The sequence below is a fragment of the Cupressus sempervirens genome, chromosome 8, assembly GCF_028749045.1.
Source record: "Cupressus sempervirens isolate cs-2001-9-10 chromosome 8, ASM2874904v1, whole genome shotgun sequence".
Classification (NCBI taxonomy): Eukaryota; Viridiplantae; Streptophyta; class Pinopsida; order Cupressales; family Cupressaceae; genus Cupressus; species Cupressus sempervirens.
The window spans coordinates 286,745,263-286,751,262 of NC_143125.1; positions in this window are offsets into that span (position 1 = coordinate 286,745,263).

Sequence of the window (6,000 nt, forward strand, 5' to 3'; positions counted from 1 at the left end):
AAGAAAATTCCAATATAACAAATATCCTAACTTACCTAAGAAACTTTATGTCATCAATGTCTAGCTTTCCCCTTAGGCGTCAGTTTGAGATTTGATAGAAAGGGGGGGGGGGGGGGGGGGGTTTAATTTATCAAAGTCTTTTGTCATCATGAGGATGACGTTATTCACCCCTGCCCTTTCATAACTCCTGCTAACTTCGGTATTAGAGTTTAGTGTTTAAATTTGTTAAGTTTTTAAAGAAAGTTTGCTTTTCTCCTTGGGTAGCCATCTTGGTTTTCACCCAAGACATGTGAGTGTGGGGGAGGGGACTATCACTGACATAGGTCAGTGTACTTGGGAAGTGCTCTGAAGTGCTCAAGTACTTGTGGTAAGGATGTTTAGGGTGATGGGTTGGCATCGGATTTTTTGGCAAGAAAGTTTAAAGTACATGGTGTTTAACTTTGCTATGTTATTCTCCCTTGGTCTTAGGTAAGTGCTCCATTTTGGGGTCGATTTGACATGGGAGTAGGGTAGGATGTGAGGAGTAGTTGGTGTATGCATTTTCTAGGGGTTAGGTGTTAGTTAGTAGGTAGGTTTAGTTAGTAGTTTTATAGTTGTGTTAGGATATTATGTTAGTTTAGTTTGTTGAGAGTAGTATTAAATCTAAATGTAATTTTAGATTCAATGTAGTTAGTAATTTAAAATATGGCTTAGTTTAGTTTAGAGTTAATTTTAATTAGTATAGTTTATCTTTAGTTTTAAGTTATTTAATTTTTTAGCATGTTAGTTTAGTCTAGTTTTTTCTATATATTGTTAAAGTATAATTAGTTTAATTTAATAAAGTTTTAAGGTTATTTTATGTTTTGTTAAGGACTTCTGTTGTTAATTGTTAATAATTTTTAATTACATAGTTATGTTTAATTTTGTAAATACTAATTTAGTTAGGTTTAATTTAAATGTAATCTAATTATTTTATTTTACCATTAAGTAGATTAAATTTATCGATTAATTGGCTATTTAAATAAGTTTTAATGTAGGTTTGATTAATTTGATATTGCAAGTAATTTTAAATCCGAATTCATGTACATTGTTATTTAAGAAATTTTTATTGCATATCATTATAAGTTAATGTAATATCATAATTTTATCAATATTAATATAATAACGAAAATTTCAAAATTTTAACGATGTTATCGTCTTCATGTTTAAAATCTTAAGACATAACATAGAGAACCTTTACTTAAACTATGATCGCAAAACTTATCAAACGTGAGTATTATAATAATTATTAAAATTAGAAAAAAGAAAATTCATAATAATAGTTTGTGTGTTTTTTCCCTCGTAGTTTTGGCATGACATTTTGGTATCAGAGCTCGTGTTTCAACACTAGGAACCTTAAACCCTTACACTTCTGAAATTTAAAACTAAACATTAAAATGTGTAGGATGCCTCCTATTACTCGAAGCAACCCACGAGGCAGAGGTTGCAAGGTGAGAGGTGGTAGAGCGGGACGGGGAGATGGACCACCTCCACCACCACCACCTCCACCACCACCGAATCCAAACAAAGACATTATAGATGCACTTCAAACATTGATCAGTGTAGTTCAGCAGAGAGTAGTACCTGTGGTTCAGCCAGTTCAATAGATTCCAGTAGTGGAAGCAGAAGGACCCGGAGGAGGCGAGCCCAGAGGAAAAGAGAGGACTAGGGGTTCCCCACCAAGATAGTTAGAGGGGAAAGATGAGCATGAAGGTGAGTCAATACACTAGAGAGGACCCCCACTTGTCAGACCTCCTAAACATATAGGAGATGATATCAGGGAATTGATTCGACTTTGGCCACCATTATTTATGGGTTCCACTAAGGGAACAGTAGCAGAGGCATGGTTACAGAGCCTACAGCGGTGCTTTGGATTACAACCCTATGGGAGTAATCTAAAGGCATGCCTAGCAGTTCATCAGTTGAGAGGGGATGCCTCCAATTGGTGGCATCAGGAGGAGATCATAGCTGGAGTGAGGATGGATACCCTCACATGGGAATCATTCCTAGAAATATTTCGAGAGAGGTACTTATCAGAGCATTTTTGATAGAAACAGATAGAGGAGTTCCATTCTCTTTATCAGAGAGGTCTTATAGTGGCTCAATATGACAGTAGGTTTCTTGAGCTCCTTCCTTATGTGGAATACATGAAGGACGAGAAACTACGGGTACATTGTTTTATCATGGGTTTGAATTTCTCACTTCAAGGTCCAGTTTGGATGGCCTTCCCTACCACCTTCAGATAGGCAGTGGAGATAGCACTAGTGGCAGAGGATACTCAGGATAGATAGGAATCATGGGATCGATCTCAGATTCGAAACTCTACCCGGCAGAAAACCCCTTGGAAAGAGAATCAGAACTATACACCAGGGTCCTCTAAGGGCCAATAGTCTCAGCAGTAGCAGGTACTCTCACAAGGTTACCAGGGCTCCGAGCCCAGGCAGTGGCAGTCATAGCAGGATCAGAAAGTACATACACCATAGTCACAATCAGTGCAGACTCAGTAGTCTTCCCAGGGTGGATACAATGGGTCTAGTAGGTTAGGAGGCCCACAACAGTTAGGATCACAGGATATACGATCTTATACCCGAGGGCCATGCTATGCTTGTGGTGGCATGGGTCATATAGCTAGAGAGTGTCCACAGGGATAGTCATCCAATGGTCAGAGAGGGGCTTTTTCAGAGCCGACAGTGGGAGACTTGGGCAGGTCTCACAGAGTTTTTACAGCAGTTGACAACCGCTAGATTGAGCATCAGGGTATAGTTATTGAGGCTACAAGTGGAGTTGGTTGGCCAGTTAGTGCTAGAGACTATCCATATTATTTCTTGATAGACCCTAGCTCCTTGAGGTCGAGAGCTAGACCAAGTTAGGGTCTAATAGGAATGTTGAGATCAGGTCATGATCTCTTGAGAGGATGCAGCACGGATGCGATCTCTATACCCTTGTCTTTTGATGAACTCTAGGAGGAAGTTCATGCTTAGTGGGGGAGGATGTGAGGCCTCGCCCCGACCCTTCGTAGCCTTAGTTGTTACTTTATCATTTTGATACTCAGGACTCGAGATGTCGAGACATTATTTGATGCTTAGAACATACTTTATTATTTCATGTTGTGTGATGTTATTTTCAGATATATTTGATGATTGTCATTTAATGTTTCATATATATGTATGTTGATGAAATCAGTAATGTAGGATTGATATTTTGGTTAAGGATATTTTAATTGGTTAAGAATTAAGTACGATGAAACAAACCCTGGTTGATGTATGTTTCAATTTATGTAAATTTTTGATACGTATATATGTACATGTGATTTTCGGGACTACTGATGTGTGCAATGAGTGTGCAGATATTTTAGCCCAGGAAACCGATGGAGGAACATAACTGATTTCTATGTGTTAATTTTGGAAACCATGTTGTTTGTAGTTCAAGTATTTTAAATTGAGATGTATGTATGTATCATTATGTGATCAGTAAATGTGAATGTCTCGTAATTATGTTCTTTTAGTGTCGCTTGACACTCGTAAATTGGTTATGTTCTACAGTATGCTGAATTAGGGTTAGTTGTGTTACCTTTGGACCTAAGTCGGTGTAAGTTAGTGTCAGTTTGCTAATTGAGTTCTTAATCGGGGTTAGTCATCCCTAATATGAATTAGTGCTTAATCTGCATTGTTAGAATTGTTAGTTGGTCTTAATTTATTTTTGAGCTTTTTTTTGGCTCTAAACCTTTTTCTAAAGCTTTAAATCATGGAATAATTATACCCAAGGGATATGGGTACGGGTTAGGGGTCTTTTCCAACCCCTAAGCCCCTTTTGTTGACTTTGGAAATCACTGAAAAAGTCCCTTTTTGCCTTTGTGCGAAAATTGCTTGTGGTTATCATGAGTTGTCTTACCCACCCTCCTTTTAGTGTCTAACCATAGTGAGGGTAGAGTTAGGAGTTTCTAGAATTTTTAGTGGGTGGGAGAAGTTATTGATCCCCTTTGGTGGTTGAGTTTGAGGCTTATTTTAGAGGCCTTTGTTGGACTAGTGGAGGTTGTTACCCAATCTCTACATTTAGAGAGAAGCTTTTGAAGGTTGAAGGAAGGAAGTGGAAACTCTACTCAAACTTGTTCATTTCCATTACCTCTTTGTGAAGGTTGGAGTTCTCATCTCCCTTGTTCAAATTTCATTCTTGTTTCATGCTTATGCTACCTTGCTGTTGTTTCAATGTTTGTATGTTTGTGGGTATGTTGGGAAGCTTTGGAAACCATGTTATTTTTGGTTGATTTCCTTTCATGTTTATGTTGCAATTTTGAGATTTTTCTTGCATGGGTGTTTTGGTATTACTCACCCTTGGAGAGGGCAGAAGTGACCAATTTTGGGAAAGGTCTATTTAGTCAGACTCCATCCAGTGTAGAGTCTCTTCTCAGGATGAGAAGAGGGAGAAAGGGTAGGGTGTTATGGGCCCCTACCTATCAGCAAAAACTTCGTATGATTCTGGTATGTTGAAATGGAAGAACGGAAGTTCTTGGTATATAGCCTTGATTGGGCATATGTTTGGTGTTGTGCTTGACTTCTCTTGGTTGGAAGAATCCACCTTTTCCTAGTTTTGATTCATTGTGAATCCTATTGTGTAAACCATGTATGATTATGCTTGTTTGATTGTCTCTTGGTTATGCTTGGTTGTCACCCAATCAGATTTTGTTTCCTCCATGGTTCTAGAAATGTATTGCAAAATTGGATGTGGAACCCTTGTTGAGGCTCATGAAGGAAATTTCATTTAAGTGTTGTAATTCAGGATTGAATCCTATGTAAGTTGTATCTCAAAACTTTGTTGGATTGGCAACAAAGTCGGGTTTTCTTCTTGATTCTTTCCTGGCTGAGCCTTTGAATCAGGTTGGCCAATAAAATTGGTGTTAAGTATAATTGATTGTCATGTGATTTAATCATAAATTTTAAATTGAATGGATGCATATCAAAATAGGATGGAATTATGATGATATGATTTTAATTAAGCAATTCTTTCTAGTATTCCTTCTATGATATATGTGAAAAACTATGTTGGGGAAAGGATAATGGTTAAGGTTGATTTAGTTTAATCCAAGTTATTTAGAATATCAAACTAATCAAGTATTATTGTGACAAGATTATTAACACCATGTTTAAATCCATTCAATTCTACTCCCTTGTATAAGTGATGGAAGGATATTGATCAAAGTATGATCTGTGAATGTTCCTACTTGAAATTTGGTGTGAATTGAATGATAAGTTTAGTCCTTGGTTAATCTATTTTAGATGTGATAAGAAAGTGTATTAAGAAGGAAAGTTCAATTTTTGTGATTATTGGAATTAGATCAATTCCTGCATTGTGGTTTATATGGATAATTAAATCTCTTGATTTATTAATGTGTAAGTAGTCTTCATAGATTTACCTTAAAATATATATATATATATATATATATATATATATATATATATATATATATATATATATATATATATAACCCCCTCCTAGTTAATAATCAACTTCAAAATTCTTACTTAGAAAAATATAAGACAAAAAAAAAAAAAGTGCCAAGAGAGCAAAAAACTCTCTGGATTTTGTATGGGGAGCAATTTAAATGCTGCCCCTTGAGACAAAGAATCTATTAGATTCTCTTATTATCTTATTGTTTTGTGAATATTGTTTGTTTTAAACTAAATATAGTAATGGAAGAAACAAAGAAATTTAAGAAAAAGAAAATTCCAATATAACAAATATCCTAACTTACCTAAGAAACTTTATCTCATCAATGTCTAGCTTTCCCCTTGGGCGTTAGTTTGAGATTTGATAGAAAGGAGGGGGGGGTTTAATTTATCAAAGTCTTTTGTCATCATGAGGATGATGTTATTCAACCCTACCCTTTCATAACTCCCACTGACTTTGGTATTGAGTTTAGTGTTTAAATTTGTTAAGTTTTTAAAGCAAGTTTTCTTTTCTCCTTGGGCGGCCATCTTGGTTTTC